Source organism: Rhipicephalus microplus, chromosome 3, assembly GCF_043290135.1.
Source record: "Rhipicephalus microplus isolate Deutch F79 chromosome 3, USDA_Rmic, whole genome shotgun sequence".
NCBI classification, from domain to species: domain Eukaryota; kingdom Metazoa; phylum Arthropoda; class Arachnida; order Ixodida; family Ixodidae; genus Rhipicephalus; species Rhipicephalus microplus.
In genome coordinates, this window is record NC_134702.1 from 192,418,989 (window position 1) to 192,438,477 (window position 19,489).

Below are 19,489 nucleotides of genomic sequence, written 5' to 3' on the forward strand. Positions count from 1 at the left end.
TTCGAATTCGGCCTCTAATCCTCGCAGGTACATCACGAATAGTAAGGGTGTCAGGGGACACACCTGTCTAAGCCACCGTTTGAATTCTGCAGGCTTGGATACCTGTTTTTTCCACTTTATAACTATGTCGTTACCTTTAGATATATCCTTTAAAAGATTAGTGACTACATGTTCTACGCCTAGTGTGTCCAGCATTCCCCACAGTTCCTCTTGAACCACGCTGCCATACGCTCCCTTGATATCCAAAAATGCTAGCCACAGGGGCCTGTGTTCCTTTTCTGATATTTGAATGCACTGTGTCAGTGAGAACAGATTGTCTTCCAACCTCATGTGTTTCCAAAAGCCATTCTGCAGTTTCCCCAGCACTCCCTCATCCTCTATCCATGCCTGCAGTCTTTCCTTTATAATCTGCATCGCCAGCCTGTAGACCACTGATGTCACTGTTATAGGGCGGTAGTTGTTTATGTCAGCTTTGTCCCCCTTTTCTTTATAGATCATGCTCATCCTGCTGAGTTTCCTCACCTCACCGCCCTCGCACGCGCCCCCTGGACGGAGAGCTGATATTATAATTTTGCCGGACGAATCAATTGGTAAGTGTCGAAGAATTGAAACGCGGAGGTGAACGATACAATGCCCTTGCTATTTCAAAAAAGCACGCATATTCAAGCTGTGTCCACTATTTATATGTATGAAGGACTACAGGAGAGCCTGTATAAGGTTAAAGAGTCATTTAGGGTCAAACAAATAGGTTGAAATCCACATCAGGGAAAATGTGAGATAGAATTCATATCAGTTAAAAATTTAATAAACAATCAATTCTCATGAGGTGCCATGGGTCTGGACCAGGGACATATGAAGATACAAACGCGGATATCTATGAGTAGACAGATATCACAGAAAGCACTCAACTAAAACAAGCAGAACGCAGTTCTGTGCTTGTAAGAACTTTGTGATTTATTTATTTTTTCACTAACGTTTCTGTTGACTGTAGGGAAATCGACGACGCGGTAGATTGCATCTTCCATTAAAGCAAAGTCCTGGAAAAGAAAGGTCAGGGTGGTTCAAATTCCAGACCTCAAAAAAGGTGATTATACATGAACTGGAATCCTTGTTACAATAATCGCTGAGCTATCAGAAATTATTCATATAGCGGTGACACATCATACCATTTCCGCTGTAGCAGTGAAGTCTCACTTGCGACCGAAAGAAGGGAGAATATTGTGAGCGCACTAGTGTATATATAGACTTCCGATGTTTACTAATTGTGCCTTCAGCCGAAAAGTAACGTTAAACGGCATGTTTTAATTGCAGCATTACGTTTCATATAAAGTCAAGTCACCGACTAGAACCGAGAGTTTCTGTTTGTAGGTGTTTTATATTCTTTCGTCACAAATATGATATCAGTGTATAGTTCAAACTTCGTTTGTGTCGTACGTAATTTGTGTGAGCGTTACCCTATATGGTGTTAATTGATTGCATAAAGTGACACTAGGTGAATGATAAAGCTTCATGCCAAGGTCCATAAGGACTACGTTGAAGTGGCCGACCAGCATAAAGTGTTTCTTCTAGTAAGTGTTTTGTATAACCATGTCGCCATTATGATTGTTGTTTGTTCATTGCAATTTTTTGTCACATACATTTGCAACACCCCTTGATGGACAATGGCGTGGACGGAGAAGCCTCGACGCTGAAGTGCTTCGCCCGTGCAACCAAACCTGAGTAACTAGGAGAAGGGCAAGTACTAAGTAAGAAATGACATTTTCTGATAATTCGAGGCAAAGTGCATAGCTGCATGAAGTGACGTTTGTCGGTCACACAATCCCGCCAGCCGGCAAAAGTGTGAGAACTTGCTCAACGTACAGCCATTTTGAACTGGTGGCTCCGCTCAATGTTGTGGTAATTGTCGATCAAAAAGCAAGTATTTCGCACATATTCTGAGGTGCGACATGAATACTGTGGGCATCTATTGCGCGCATCTTCTCGTGTGTAAATTCTCATAATCATTATCTCCATTCGTCAGGCTCTTTTTTCTCATCTTGATAGGGTGCAATCAGCACCATCATCGTGTGTGCGCGTGTTTCGCTTCAGTTTTTCTGTTCGTTGCGGAGTCCTTGAGTGGAATAAACGCTGTCTAAACACAAACGTTATACCTTGTGGAGGTGCTGGTTGCGCCGCAGTAAGTAAGTATTTGTCGGTGAGTTCTTTCACACTGACAAAATACACAGATGCGTTATTCTAAAAATGCTAGTGTTTCTTAGGCTGTGCTGAAAATTTGACGCTATGGCCAATGGAAATGCTATTATTTGTACGAAAGTATATGGCCGTTTACCTGGGTGCTTTGATGAAAATTTTGTCTAAATAAGTTAGACTTCCGTGTGGAGGCACTGCGTGAGTTAAGGACGTCATATCGTAGTAAGTTTTCGCAAGAGGTGCTTGTACCGAACCCAGTGCCACTGGCAGGTGGCAGCAGCTAGTCGACGGGAGAGTCAACTGTCATCAGCAGCGCCGCCCAACTCGATTATCTTAAGAGCAGCAGCTTGCCTGAGCGACTAATATAGGCCGATCACCAAGTTGAAACGGGTGCTTCTCCTTCCATCACGCACGATTTTTTTTCCGTTTTGATTTACCCCTCTTTTTATTCAATATCGTATCTTTCTTATATTCTGTCCTGTATTTTTGCCGTTTCACAAGCGTTTTTTACTGGAAGATTTGAATCAACCACCAAAATCCTGTAGCAAGCACTTGCAATACACCGAGCCAGATCTGCCAGCGGAACACGAGAATTCCCAGCGGGAGATCATTCCGTATGTTGTTTACGTATACGTCACTAAGCCAGTTCCAGAAATGACCTTTTTTCCGCTTCCTATATTTCCATTGCTACTTTGTTGCCTCTGCAGAATGCCCATTTCGACTGCCTTGTCGCGGATAGTAGGGGTACCGTTTTTTTGTGGTACTCCGTATAATAAGGGTGAGCCCATGCAAATCTCTTTGGTTGCGCGTCGTGCCACTACGCATTAGATCACTGCAACAGTAGTGGCACCACCCATCAAACCCACTGAACGAGGTTTTCCCGGTACACCTTCAGACCCTACAGCCTTGAAATGCACATAAGCTAGTATTAAAAGATAAGTGAGCTACCTGTGCTAATATTTGCAGTAGTAGGTCCTACACAGCTGCGAAGGCAGTAATTTTGCAGCTGTCAGCCCACGCACAATAACGGCAGTGTAGTATCTTGCACGCCTTATTTTCGCCCGTAAACATTACATGGCAGTGGAGCGATGAGAGGAACCCGCCTCGGAGCGACTTGCTCTGAATCTACCAGTGAAAAGCGTGAATACCCTCTGAATCAACCAGATAAGTTTAGAATCGTGGCCATAAGGCACAAAATCCTGGTATACCAGTGAAAAGCCCCACTTTTTCATGTCATCACTCACACTTTTTCTTCAAGCACAGTTCCATGCTAGAGGATCGGTAGAGATGCCACCACATCAGAGACAAGTATCAGGCACTCCACGTCTTGAATAGGTCCACAATCTTCACTGGTTAGCAATCTTAGGTACGCGGCGAAATCGCGCTATGTTTCCGCAGGTAACTTGCTTAGGCCTGTCGTAGATCGCTGAAGCGTGTCGCCGATCGCCAATCAATCTGTCGGGCGTGTCAAAAACGGACAATGAAATAAAATACACCTTCTATCGGGACTGTGTCACGCGAGTTCAAAAGCATTTTTGTCTGTGCAGCAACGCAAAACGTCTAAAATCGTAGCGTAAGGCCGAATAACATGTACCAATGCCACAGCATGGTTAAGAAGCCCCAGTTATGAAAGATAAGCAACAACTCACAAACACAATAAATAAGTCTTCCGAGATTCAAGAAGCGCCACACAGAGAACACAGCTTTGAATATTTTAGTATATGTTTTTTGAAAATGGTACCGAATCAACGCAAATACTCTGCTGTTGAAGCTTAAGTACACGAATCTAAAGCAAATAAAAGCACCTGTTTTTAGTCAGGGGGGGGGAAATGGGGGGAAGAGAAGCTCCTGCAATGGTTTGCCAGCAGTCATGAAGCCAGCTTTTGCCCTCCAAAGTGCTCAAAAACATGCTACTTTCTGTTGGTGCCCACTTAGACATCAAGTGAATTGAAATTGTTAGATATAAGGGTACGTTAACTATAAAGAAAAAAAGTAGTTGTTTCCGAAAAAATAATCCACATAGACTAGTAATGTTGACCTACTCTCGTGTCAAATTTGCCTTTTATTCGAGGCTTTCTGAAGAAAGCTAGTAACACAAGGACGCACTTTGAGCACAATCTGACCAGAAAAGGTTGCCATGCTGGACTCGTTGGGCATGCAAAAGAACCGCTCCTTTTTTCCACTGTTTGGTTTGAATGTGTAAATTCGGCTGTCGCTGACACGCGCATCCAGTCTATCAGCAACGGCCTTCGGCGTCTCACTCACATTTACGATCTCTGGGGCTTCAGCAGAGAAGTCGCCGACCCCTGGGTCCTCTGGGAGGATGGCGTCGAGGCCAGTATGCACCCCGCAAAAAGAACAATGTTTCGCGTTTACTGTTCCTGAAAGTGCGGTCTCTGTCAACGAGATCATCGAGTGTCTCGAAGTGACGACCGGCAGTGAAGGGGTGCTGTTCCTGCAACACCTCGACGCTTTTAAGTTCCTGGCAGCAACGAGGACAGTGGAACAAGCGACCAAGCTCATGGTGAATAAAGGTTTTGACCATCAGAAGGAAAATGTTCCAGTGGAAGTCGTCGGCCTATAAAATCTGTTCGTGAGAGTGTACATGTTGCCGCCGTACGTACCAGATGACGCGATCGTCTCTGCTTTCCTTATTGCAAAAACAGCGTGACGGCTGTACATTTTTTGGCACTGGTACATGCTGGAGACACTGGTACACGCTTGTAATCACTGGCACTTCACTGGGCGCACTGGGAAAAGGCTGTGTCGCACTGGTAGGGGCACTGGCTCTACCGCGGTGATGCTGGTGCGCACTGCGAACCTCTGGAGGCGCTGTTGTTTTCAATCACAAGCGCTGGTGAATACTGGAGCACGCACTGTTTCTACCAGCGCAATTGCAGCGCGCGTGTTATTGTAGCATGTGCCGTGGTTTGTTTGGGTGTCATTGAATATAAAACGCTTGATTCTACGGCAGGGAGAGATCCTACCCTAGCAGATACCGAGCATACGTAATTTTTGCGGCACACGTACGCATCGCAACAGCTATAATGCAACTTTTTCGCATATGCCCCCGCGTAAACCGGCCATATTCGCATCATCTGTATGTTGCTGTAACGATTCCAAGTTGCATTGTTTGTAGGCCTGGAGCTGCACGCCACTCCTAACAGAAGCAGGAAATTATTTTTGCCGCAAAGTTGCGGAAACGTAAATGAGCTCTCTCGATCGATTCGCAAGGTTTCCCAGTGGAGGCGAAAAAAGGCCGATTCCGCCACACCGCATAAATGTATGCCTGGTCATGCTTATCCTTCTACTTCTTACTTCAGGTAAGAGTTAGAATTGTTCCGAAGCTCAAATGTAGAATCTTCAACCATACCAACTCAACGCTTCGAGAGCGTTCTTATCCAGTGCCCGGCCCAGCGAACATTAAACCTGTCGTGCCAGCCACGTTATATGTTACCGGCGCTTCTTGCTTCCTGTACACACAAATTTAAAGTGTGAGAATAACTGTAAAGTATAGATAAACATCCATGAACCTAAATCAACTAACTTGTCTTGTGTCGTTGTTCGCACAAGGAGCGCTGACGATCGAACGTGGCGCTTTCAGCTACGCAGGCTACATGTCACCGAAAGCTGCCAGCCGCACTTAGCCGGTAATTCTTAGACTCAAATGTAACAACACGCAATTTTCAGTTGGTAATTTGGTACGCCTTCTTGAACTGACTCCTTGGCATACGTTTTCAGTGGCATGCACTCGTATTTCAATGGGTGTTTTTTTTTATTGTTGGTATTGATAATACTGCTTATGTCTGTACACTGGGACGCCTGCTGTATACTGCAAGCGGAGGCCCGAAAAACGGCTGTCGCTCAGCATCGCCACTCCATAAATGTATTTCTGGCATTGATTGACCTTCTACTTACTTCAGGTACAGTTTAGGTATTAGTTATAAATTTTGCAAAGCTCAAATGCAGAAACTTCATGCATCGCAACTCAGCTGCTTCGAGAGCATCCTTACCCAGTGCCCCGCCCCAGCGAGACATATATCGTGCCTACCGCGTCGGTATACATGCTGCCGGAGCTTTTTACTTTATGTAGACCGAATTATAAAGTGTAACAATGACTGTAAAGTACAGTTTAGACATCGCTGAGGCTAAATCGACCATTTATTCAAGTGTGCGGTGCCCGCACAAAGAGCGATGACGATCGATGTGTCGTGCTTTCAGCAATGTAGGCAGTCGCCGAAAGCTTCCTTCTAAGCGCAGGAGCCGGTACTTCTCTGACTCGTGTGCAAGAGCAAGCAATTTTGAGTTAGTAATTAGGTGCGCGTTAGTGAACTAACATACTGGCATACTTTTTAAGTGGATTGCATTAGTCATTTCTTCGACGATTTCTTAGTTGCAGGTGTCGATATAACTGCAAATATGTAATTTTGCACAACGGATGTGTACTGCTACATCGTCACTTGCGCAAAAAAAACACTCAATATTCACTCGTGTGCGTGGATATTTACCAAACAAGACATGTAAATCATCTGTTCTTGTTGACCAGTAGCAAGTGCTAGAAACGACTATCAAAGGAAAGAAAAAGATCAGCAGCAACAGCTGACAATCTGTGGCTGCTCCTTCAGTATATTTGAGATTTTTCAGAGTTAAGATGTAGATGCTTCAAAAAACTTCGCGCTCTTGCTAATATCTGCACGTCATTCAGTGCCCAGAAGACGGTCGTTACTGTTGAATCAATAGGCAATTGGTATTTGTAAAGAAATATTGTGACAGTCTCGACTTTGTGACTTGTACACATAAAGTTTAACGGTGCGTTTTTTGGAAAAATAGTTGTTTTACGACCCGGTAAGCACATTCTGGCGTGGCAAAGTGGGATGTGTGCTCGGTTAGAAATTCCGAGATAGCGAGCTCAAGTCCCAATAAATGACGTCTCATTTCTTCAATATTTAATATTATTGTGAATGCGCGCTCATTTATTTGTTTATTTATTTATTTATTAATAGCAAAAAGGCACCCCCGTTTTATTCCCGGGAAGCCATTTTGCGCAGAGTACTGGGACGCTGCCGCTCCAGCGTCCCAGTACCTGCGCTGGCGGGCGCGGGTACCTGTGCCATACTGGGCGCATAATCAGGCATGGCGCTGGACGCTGGTACCCAGTAGTGCTGGTTTTTGTAATAGGGTTGCATCTTTTCGGCAAAGTACGCAGTATAACATTTTTTTACTCTGCAACGACGTCAGTCTACAATTACTGGTACATGAGCGGTGAAGATAGAAATGGCAAATCCCACGCCGAACTTCACTTTTTACTATGGACACCGTGTTATGTTGAGGTACCGTGGCATGCGCCACGTCTCTGCACGTTGGCACAATAAGTGTCACATGGCTTTGGCCTGTGGAACACCTTTTTGTCATAGCTGCAGCTCGTACGGACACGCTGAGGATGAGTGCACTGAAGCCTGCAGAAAGTGTGGAGGTGATCACTCAACCAAAGAAAGTTTCAAGCACAGGTCACACGTAGACGCAGTTCAGAAGACGAATTCTCCTAGTGTCCAAGATTGCCGAAAATATGAAGGCTCAACCTCAAGATCTTCAAGTATGACCGAGAAATTCAGAACCTATGAAATACTGCGTCTTCAGAAGTAAACGACGTGAGTCAAGACACCAGACCACTGAGAAGAAGGGAGCGTGACACATGACTTCGTAGACGCACAGTCAGAAGACGCTACTCGCGTCAAGCCGGCCAGTACTCTAGACAGGGTAACTAGCGATCAGCAGCACTTTCAGACGTGACATTTAAACATACTTAGGATTTTAGCGGAAATGACCAGTGATTATTATTCTTAAGTAGGCAGCATAAAAACTCGACGTTACTGCAGCGCATAAATGGAGTTCGAAAATTGCCAAACCCCAGAATACCAGATACTCATTACCAGATGCAGCACAGAAAGCACTGCTTTGATTTCTTGAGCCGCGACAGCGACAGGCGCCGTGACAGCACACCAAACGCTAAGCTTAGAGTGTCGATGGCTTTGAAGAACATGAACACTACGCCTTCGACAACGACGAAGCAGCTAAAAAGCAGACCCCCAATGCCAAGCAAACCGGTGGACACCGAAGTACCACCGAAACCTGCACGACAGGCAGACTCATCGAGTCCTTCAAGCTCACAGCAGCCGCAGTGACTGCGCAAACCACAGAATATTTAAAAACTCAGCGTGGGGTCGTCGCCACTGCAAACGTCACCAACTGTGAACGACGAAGATACGTACATTTAGCAATTGGCCCTCCTCACTCTTACCTTTATTTTGTTTGAGCAACTTCATCGCCTTTTATTGAACCATAGCAGCAGTTTCTGTTATGTCGTTTAATGTTCACGTTTTTCGAAATTCGGTGAGGCAACAGGCAGTTCTTGACCTCACGCGGTCGCATCATGTAGACGTGCTCTTCTTGCAGGAGACAAATTTTCGTTTTAAGCTTGAATTTGTAGAGCTTTGGAAAAAGTTTCATATAGAGACCTTCTTATCATTCACAGATGCACATGCTCATGACACAGGAGTTGTGTTCATGAATGCAACGCTGAGGAAGGGTGCTCACTGTCTTGTTGACCCCAAAGGCCCCATTATAACAATTGATGTGATACTTTACTGCAGACGAGTCAGATTTGTCAACGTATATGCGTCAGTAACGAGGTCAGAAATGAACGGGTTTTATAAAGGTGTCAAACTTTTTTGTCGAGCCAATATCATACCTGTTTGTCAGAGATTTCAACTGTGTGCTTGATACCACACGGGACGTAACAATTTCGACGCCATAGATATACAGCAGTTAGCTAAATATCTCAAGATGAAGGATAGGTGGTTAACTCTACATGGAGTCGGGTTACTGATAACCCATGCTTCTGGCATTCACCACCGCTGAATTGATAGAATTTATGTGCCCGGCGATTTTTACCGAGCCTACAAGCATGTGAGACGGTCCAGCTTGCGCCAAGTCAGCAGAAACCCAGTGATCACGACCCGTAATATTGATCTTTAACGCGAGCAGAAGAACGAGAATCCACAAACCATGAAGGATGGACCAAACCATTCTTCATGATGATGAAAGCATTTTCCTCCTTTAAACTGAGCTGTTGGCTTCACTGGAAGAAGTGGGATGCATAACTCCAGCCACATGGGTCCATTTCAAATCTCACTGGCACCTCATAGCTCAGAAGGCAGAAAAAGCACGCCACGCTCACCTCACGGCCAAGATGCATGATATCATCCGACGAATTCGAATTATAGAAAGAGGTGGATCAACCATGTTCGCTATGCTCAATTATATTGAAGCACAAGATACCAAATATCAAAATATTTTAAAGCTGATGTCTCAGGCTACAAGGCTCGTAAAAAATACACTTCTCGACAGATCATATCGAAAACTTGGCACATGCACGATAAACCATCTTTGTCAATGCAAGCCCCGCTACAATTATGAGGCGCTAAGAGGATGGTACCATTCTTAATGACCCTGAAGAATTTAGAGAAATTTTCCGGGCCTACTTTGCAAAACTGTTTGCTGCTGACAACGACGCACAGGAAAACGAATTTAGATCCAAAATTTCAGCCTTTTGCAAAGGTTTGTCATTGCTGTGCTGAGAAGACGGTTTAGTATTGTGTGCAGAAACTGCTAAAGAAGAAGCATAGTACGCTTTAAAATAATGAATACGTCCACGTCAGCAGGACCAGACACAATACTCAGGAGATTTTACCAGCGTTTCTTGAAATTTTCGGGACATGCTATCGCTGATCTAGTGATTATTTCGTTATATGATGGCAAAAAACCGCAGTCTTCCTGCGAAGGAAGGGTAACTCAATGCTGAATTAGCGTATGAAGCCATCATGTCAAAAATTGTGGAAACCCATTGTCCTGCTAAACATGAACTATAAGTTAGTAGCCATGCTGCTATCATGGCAAGTGCAGCCTTTCTTGGATGAAATTGTGTCACCATTGCAATCACGTGCATTACCAGGACGTTGCGTGTTTTTAGCTTCTTACAATCATCAGAGACCACTTCGTATATGCCCAAGAAAAACATATCTAAGAATTGTTTATTTTTTTTGATCAGGTCAAAGCATTTGATAGCACTGAACATGAGTATATTTTCGGTATTTTGCGCTATTTTGGCTTCCTAGAGCAGTATGTGCGACTGGTAGAAATACTTCATAAAGATCTATCAAGCTGTCTTTATTTCGAATACGAAATGACCAGAAGCTTTTAGATTAAAAAAAGCGATGATCTATCAAGCTGCCTTTATTTCGAATATGAAATGACCAGAAGTATTGAGATTAAAAAAAGTGATACAGGCCTGTCCGTAGTCCCCGGTATTATTGATTTCGTCTCTACAGCTTTTCATTTGAAAGGTTGATTGATTGATTGATTGATATGTGGGGTTTAACGTCCCAAAACCACCATATGATTATGAGAGACGCCGTAGTGGAGGGCTCCAGAAATTTTGACCACCTGGGGTTCTTTAACGTGCACCCAAATCTGAGCACACGGGCCTGCAACATTTCCGCCTGCATCGGAAATGCAGCCGCCGCAGCCAGGATTTGAACCCGCGACCTGCGGGTCAGCAGCCGAGTACCTTAGCCACTAGACCACCGCGGCGGGGCCATTTGAAAGGTTGCAAACTGCGAGTGCATAGTGGGTTTCTCGATGCCAGACAGTGAAATCTTCAAAAAATGTCGCATCCGCCAAAGATACTTTGGTTTTTTTTTCGTAACTTGTCTTGCAAATGCACGTTTCTTGATATTTTCGCTTAGTATTTCTATCTATTTTGTGCTCTTTTAAACAGAACCAAATGTAAGCTTTTGCGCTTTGGAGTCTTCAGCGAACTATTGGAAGGAGACGTCGAATATGTTCAAGCTGCTAAGGTGTTGGGCGTTTACTTTGAAAAACGAGACGTCTCAAAAAGGACCTAGGATGACGTGCTTAATAGATTTACCAATGTTATATTGGCAGCCACTCAATTTAACCTGTCACTAACGGCAAAAGCAAAAGTAATTAAGACACAGGCATGCGCTTTTGCGTTTTACATAGCACACAATGACCTTTTATCTCGCCATGTAACAGGACCTATAACTTCCGTTGCGGAAACCTTCCTCTGAGGTGGAAAACCAGTGAAGGTTCAAAGCTAAATTTTACAGCTTGCCGCAAGCCGTGGAGGCCTGGGTCTACAGACATACCAACGTTCACAAAAGCACTGGCTGCAAAAACAGTACAGAAGTTCATCGATTACAAAAATTACCCCGGGCCCTAGTTCTTGATGTACTGGAGCCGCACACTGAAAAAGACTTTTGCGGCAATTATGTTCGGCTACGAGCAGACATTCCGCTTACAGAGCTGCCTGTAACGTAAAACTAACAATCGAATCAATTGGTTCGCGCAATCTGCATGATGTTTCGTCACAGGAAATAAGTGAAATGGTGACAAGTAGCAGCACACTGACCAAAGAAGAAGAAAAAGCATCCTGCACGAAAAAATCCAAACTCTGGCAGCGCAATCACGTACCCAACCAGGTGCGCGACATTGACTGGTTGAGAAGATGATGAAAATTGCCTACGCATGACCGGTTAGCACATTGGGGAGTCGTTCCAAATAACCACTGTCAAAACTGCGGCAAAAGTCAGATGTTCCAACATGCTATGTTTTAGTACTCGGCGGCAAAAGGCGTCTGTCAAATGGTGTGACGCCTCTTTGACTTTCGCACAGTACGCACGGAAAAACAACATGGGCTGTTTGCAAGACTGATTTTCTTAGTGACTTTGTGTGTAGTGTGGCAGCCACGTGGTTCAGCGGAAGTACGGAAAAAGCCTCAAAGAGGCGCCTATCCCGCACTCCAGAAAATAGGGCTCATTGTATAGAATTACCTCAATAGGCAGCTGAAAGCACATGGCGAGGAGGATTTTCATTGATGATTTCATACACGTTTCTTCAGAGTAAGGGAGGGACAACTGAAGTTGCCAGTTGTTCCGTACTTGTCATACACTCACTCCTGTTCGCATGCATACCTAGTATTCTGTGAATTGTTATTCACTCGATTCATTTTAATTTTTTTTCCAACTTGTAACATATGAATACACGGTCATAAGTTAGATTTTTGTGCTCATTTGTAAGATGCATGCACTATCTTTACTTGTTTTCGATGTTTCCTTTGTGTATGTACATACACGTTAAATGTACAATAAAGCTTCCCTTTCTCAATTGCCGAACGCCAACAGCTCATCATAACCCCAGTTAGATGGCTTCCGCAGCCATCATCTTACGGATGGCACGGCTTCACTCGTGAGCGAGAGTTTCTACTCCAACAATTAATTTAAACATCCTTGTTCATCGCTAACAAGCTACAGAGCACACTACATTACCTTCATAAATTCTAGGTGGACGACAATCACCAGCTTCTCCGCAGTGCATGTTTGCTAGTGGCGTAGGAAAAAAATTTGCTACTCTACTAAGTAAAGATAGCAAATGCAATCACTTCAGTGGGTCAAGGCGCTGAATGGGCAATGACTGCGCTTCCTAGGCAGAAGGTTACTGCTGCGGCACCTCGCTTGTTTAATACGCTTGATATAAGCATGTTCATGGATGTGAATAATTTTATACACTCTGACACTGCTGTAACAAAATCGATTTCCCCAATCTATGTGCAGTTTATTTGATAACAGTATTTTGTACATAAATGGTCCAACAGCTTGCAAACATCGGCCTGGAGAGCCGTCGCAATTTTACGCGACATCACTAGATAGCTCATTTCGCTAAACTTTGCTTGTCGGTGGCGTCGGTGGTGTCGGCGTAAGAATTTTTGGTTGAGAACGAAAAGCAACGTTGTCTGTGATAACAGAAATAATTTGATGTATTTTCACGAGGATTAGCCGCACGAGAACAAATAGGAAGGCGATAGTATGAGTGCATGTGGTGCTGCATGTGCGCGAGTGCAAGTGTGCATTCGTGTGTGCACATGCGTGCCAGTGTGTGCGCGCGTGCGCTGACGTCGCTGTCGCGTTCTTCTTGCACAGCAAAATGAACAAAAACTTTGTCAAAAGCTTGCAAGTAATGTACTACGACATTTACACATCCTGTATTAGAACATAAATCGACACACTACCCTTGCTATGTTCTTCCTGTTAGCCTCACACAAATAGCTCTATTTCATGCTCTGGCAGTGTAAGCTGCAAGATATGGTCGGAATTCGTTCATTGGGCCCCGAAAGTCGACCTTAGGTTAACCCTTACTACACTCATATTTGGACTGTCGGGCCAGGGCCGTCAGCCATACTTTGCATTATTTCACGCTGCCACACGGACTTTTACTTAAGGAAGCACTTATCAAAAAGTGATAGTGTGCGCACCATTTAAAAGAGTATACTGTGTGCAGCTCGTTCTGAAGCCTCTGAACCCGGATGTCAACAATCACGTTTCGCGTTTGTCGTGGCATTGAAGGCTTTCTAAGGACTTCGCTCTAATAAACAGTGCTGTGTCGCAAGAACCGTGGTCGGAAATGCACCTGCACTGTTGCGATACGGTGAAAATGAAGTACTAGGGAAACCCACAAAAAATGAGAAAGTATGACTTGACGACCTCAAGCATAGCAAACTTATTATAATAACGTGAATATAGCGAACGTAAAAATACAAGGCTGCATCAGAGAAATTTTATGTACAATTATTTCTCTCCACCCTTTATCCACGTTTATTTTTTTGGTCCCATTAGGAATAAATGAGGCAGCTCGAAACAGTGGCAACTCATTTTAAAACAAGAAATAATTTTCCGGCGTGATGAGGTACTGAGTCGGTAGTGCATAGGCCCGCACTATTAGCTTCCTGGTGAGAAGCGTCCTCCTCGTCATGTGGAGTAGGTCCGTCACTGCTGAAGTCAAAGCGCAGCCTTTTGCATGCGTGCCTGTTGATTCATCATTGCCATCTTGTGGAGTCGCTGCCTGCACCGGCGATAATATTGGCGTATTTTCAGCGGTCGTGTGAGACACTGCTGATGCGGTTGAACCCTTTGGCGCCCGTCACTTCCGAGAAGTCGGCAGCGGAGCCAGTCGCTTTTGCAGAGATTCCCTGGCTTTTCGGTGCATAGAGAGATATTTCGGGCACCCCGGAAAAATTGCAGGCACAGCATCCAAAGTGAGCGTAGCTTTTTTTGGTGCGTGCAACAGGACCTCTTCTTTGTTTTCTCCAAGATGTGTGGCAGAGATTGCTTCTTCCGCGAAATGCTTCACGCACATATGGTCAGTATAGGCTCCAAGGCTCCGTCAGCTCTCGGAAATGCCCACGGCCACTTATTCACGTGTTCTGGTTTGCGCAGATCCTTGAAATGCGACACACGCTCTATTCAAGTCCAATATTCCGACTGGCAATTCAGGAAAAACTCTTGCCCAATTCGAGCAGCAGCCATTGACAAGGCTGCTGATGCGTACTCAGAGTCACATGCAGCGTCTAGGTATACTTGAACTGCAGAAGGATCAAAATGTGGGCCAGTTGGTAATTCATTTTCTTCGTTCAGTTAAGTGCATCACCGGAGTAGTATATAAGATACCCCTTTCTTGTGGACGTATGTACATTGGCCAGACCGGCCGATGTGTGAACGTGCGTCTCAAGGAACACAGAAGCTCGTTGAAAAATACACCTTACTCCCATTTAGCGTCACATTGCGTTTCGTGCAAGTGCCAACCCCTGTTTGAGAATACAATTATTCTGTTCCGGCATCCTCATCAAACTACGCGCGAAATTTCTGAAGCCTATCACATTTCCAGGAATACGGACCAATGTATAAGTCATCCTTCCTTCTCACTACTTGACTGTGAATTCAGCTACCTAGATAACCCTTAGACAAGTGCCTTGATTACACGCTTCGCATGCTGCCCTCGATTTCGTCATAATCTGTTTTGACATGCGCATTTTGTGTTTATATATGTCCTTCCGATGTGGAAAATAAATCAGTTGATAGTTGAGCGCTCGTGTTGTGTGGTTCCTCGCTTCGTCCTTTGTGTTTTTCTCTGCGCTCCCAGTTCGCTGAACGAAGAAAATACTTGAACTGAGCAGAAAGTGCGAATCAGCTGAACAATCACACTGGTGTGGCTCACAGGAACAGGGCAACGTGTTTCTGAGTCACAAAATTCTTTTCACACGAAGCTCTAAAGAAGATGTTCTTTCTCGCGGAAATTTCAGAATGAGCGCCGTGCGAATACCTGGTGGCTCGTACAGTAGCGCCATTTACAGTAGTGCCATCTACGTACAGTAACACAAAGAAAATAGATTATTCGGCAACAACACAACGCACTTTCATTGAGAACAAAATTAATAATATTTATTGCTGGAACCTATAAAGCAAGACTTAACAGCATATATTAGAGATCGCACAACTTCTACCTGTAAATGTCAAACTTCCTCGAAAAAATACACTGCAGGAAACGTCCTCCTAATTTTAATCAATATGAACTCCTAAGGCGTGGAGTTTCATTTATAGGAGTTTCATTTATAGCGTATTCATCCACGACTGATGCTGCTTGCTGCAGGCTGGCCTCAATGCTGCCAAGAGAACCGTGTGTTTCCCACAGCGTGATATCGTCGGTATACAGAGCGTGCCGTACACCGGGGATATCTTTCAGCAGCGGGGGGAGATCAGCCATGGCGAGATTGAACAGAAGGGGAGAGTGGACCACTCCCTGTGGTGTTCTTCGAGTACCTAGAAGATACGGACCGTGCTTCTTGTCTTGAATGCGGAGACATGTCGGCTGTTTCATCAAGAACTGACGGATGTACCTGAAAGCATTACGCCCACTGTCTGCTTGGGTGAGATGGGTAAGATTTATTTCGTGGGTAACGTTATCAAAAGCTCCCTTGAGATCCATGGCGATGACTACCTTGTCGTCACTGGGATGTTTTACCAGCTAAATAACGTCACGGTGGAGTTGCAGGAGAATGTCCTGAGCAGAGCAATGTGGACGAAAGTTGTACATAGTGTCGGCAAAGGTTCGACGGGCCTCGAGGTAATCGGAAAGCTTATCCTTGACGATTGTTTCCATTAGCTTTCCCACACACGACGTTAAGGAATGGGGTCAGAGATTTTCGATACTTATTCATTTGCCCCGTTTTGATATAAAAGTTACCAGGGCCGTTTTCCCATCAATCTGGAGTAGTTCGCATCCCTCCTAAACTCAATTGAAGTAGTCGAGGAGGTGAAGGTATACAAGGTCTGGGAGGTTGGCTAAAAGCTTAGCCTCACTAAATCTCAACCCGGCGCTGTTCCTCGCTTCGATTTGCACAGGGCCACCTTCAGATCGTGGAATGAAAAGCAACGATTCAAGTCTGCGTTCTCTGAGCCTGCATATGAGTACGCCGGTCCAATGGGGTCCTGTCGGGCGAAGAGATATTTATCCCTAAGTGCCTGCGCCAATTTATCCGCGTCACCCGCGTAGGTGTGGAGCACACGTTGAAGATGCTTTTGCGTTTTTATGCGGGTTTTGGTGGGGTCAATGAGGGCCCTGAAAAAATGCCACGTGTTGCGGTTTGACATAAGTTTAGCAACATTGTTACAGTGCTCTACCCAATTGGAGTCAGCGAGCTGGGCCGCGTACTCAGCTGCTCCTTGGGTGGGAGCGTAGGTGTACGCGGTTTGGGTCGGGGGATCACGGAGGGTGGGGACGGGGAGGCTGACCCGCCCGAGTCGCTCACCTGGGATCCCTGACGAACGTGGGTGGCCCACGATAAATCCCCCTGGCCAGCAGATTTGTGTCCTGGTGACGGCGGGTTCGGTTTGGGCGGGTCGGGTGAACCCTGCCCCACAGTAGGCCCCTTGGCTTGAGATCCATCCGGAGTTGGGCCTCGCCGGGAAGGCCCGAGAGCACCTATGCAAGGCTGCTGGGACGGAAGAAGGTTGATAGTAGGGGGCTGAGCCCCTTGTGGCGGTTCCCGAGAGCCCGGCGTCCGTGGCTTCCATGGGTGCCAACGTTTTTTCTTCTTGGGGCCGGCTTGACCTTCCGGTGGAGCATTGTGTGGTTTAGGAGGCGGCGCCCTTTAGTGTTCCTTACAGCGCGAGTCCCCGGTGACGTGGGGCCCAGCACACAGAGCACACTTGTGCGTGCAATCGTGAGGAGTGTGGACGCCATGCGTGAGTTGAACCACTTTTTCGCAGATGCCGCAAAGGTTTGGTTTAGGGCCGGGACAGCTGTTGGGTCGACGCCCAACGGAGCCACACCGACTTCAGGCTGGCACAGTTTTTTTGTAAGGCTGCACTGGGATAAGCAGGGCGTCATAGGAGACGCACTGGAGATTCACCTTTCCGGGAAAGGTGAGATGCACCTTATTAGAGGTGGCCAGTCGCCGGACGTGGAGGATCTCGCCGTCGGGTCAATAAGGGTTTTCACGAAGAGCAGCTTTGGTGTCGTAGCTGCGCACAGTCACCGCTCCATAACATGCGTCTTGAGTGTCCATACGCAGGTACCCCAACAAGGGCACTGGTCCGGCAGGTGAGGGAACCACAAACTTACCGATAAGTTTGTCCGCTAAATGCGGGTTCGATGTGTACACCAAGATGAGATTTTGGTCCCGCACCATCACAACGGTGACTAGCCGCTTCGCGGTCACTCTGAGGTTGGTGACGAGCGCGCTATCGACCCCATTTTGAAGAAAACGGCTGCGAGGGACAGCTGGGTCCTGGGCTTGTGCACAACAGACGAAGTCCGTTGCTTTAGGCTTCGGCAGGGGTTGAGGCTGCCACACCGGCCTCTTGTGTCCCCGGTGCAGGCCCGTGGAGCGCGCCGCAGGCGGTGAAAATGTTGAGGAGCAGGCGCAAGCATTAGCGTCAGCAGCTGCGGCCAGGGACACCGCGTTGGCGGAGGCCACCATGTGTGCGTTGCTCGCCTGCTCTCGGTGAGCAACCACGGCAGCAAGCGCGGTGCTTTTGAAGAGTTTGGACACCTCCGGTCGGCTGTCCGAAGACGGAATGGTGGTCCACATCATGCTGTCTAGATCATATCCAGTTTGGGGGTCCGCCACGGTCGTGGCTGCGGTGTGGGGCCGGCCACCCTTTCTACCGGGAGGCGCCATGGCCATTAGGCGGAGGGACACCGCCGGTGTCGTCGAGATGTAAGTTGCCCATGAGCGACGGTGATGGGCACATCTTTCGAACTAAGGTATTCAGAAGAAACGAATCACATTTCTATGGCGTTGGTGAGATTTTCTAGGGAGTTTGAAGACTTAGCCCGAAGTTCTGATCAAAAATTGTCGGAGCCAGTGTGCTGCACGGCCTATATGGTTGCGCGCTCGCAGCGCTCTCCAAAAAAAGCGAGTCGAGTCGGACTTCTTCGCGGAGAGCTGCATGAGCCGTAGCTCCACTGCCGTAGCCTTCCCTTCATTGCCAAAGAAAGTTGTCCCTGAGAATGGAGCTTTCGCTTGAAAGAAAGGCGAGCAGCTGGAGAGTGCTCGCGCTGAGAGGACACGGGTTTTTATTTGGCAGCCAGGCCTTTTAGCCTGTTGAAGTTTACTAGAACTTTTGAAATTGGATATACAACAAGGCTGAAATTTAGCTACCTGCTTTTCCACAACACAGAGGGACCTATAATTGAGGACCACAGGCTGCATATGCACTAGCACACACCACGCAGTGTAGGTAGCTGTGGTGTGCAATAAAATGTTTATTTAGAACATTCAATAGTCGGATATAGCCCAAGATTAGCGTCTCACCATTCGTGTAGGCAACGCATCTCCTTCAATGAATAAATTGTGAGTGCTCGGCAACGTAGACATGGCGATGATATGGCGAAAAAGACTTTAGTAAATAGGAGCTAAGGCATCAATAAGGCATGAGCAGTCGGGCGGGTTTGACCACTGTATTACACTATAGGAATAACACTACGAAACCGCGTCTCGACTAGCTAAACATGAAGCACAAGGTTTCCAGATTGCGTGCAGTCTCAAATACAGCCCCCTTTTTTGTGAAATGGTCGATTGGCTTGTGAGATCAAACCCGACCACTTTTTTTTTCAAGTGTATTAGTCTGGCCGCAACCAAACAGCAATATCATCTCAGAATTCCAGAAGATGTGGTCCATCTTTTTAAAACTCTTCATATTTGTGTGAGGTTTGACCTTTCTGCGTGTCTTGATGTGTTCCCGAAGTTTCTGTTGGCACTTCATCTGACATTGTTTGACTTGCTCAGCGCGTGAATCCTACTTCCTGCGCCTCTTCAGGCACCATTTCAGTGAATACGCCATCAAGATATGGTAAACTCTGACCTTGATTTCTTTTTTCTAGT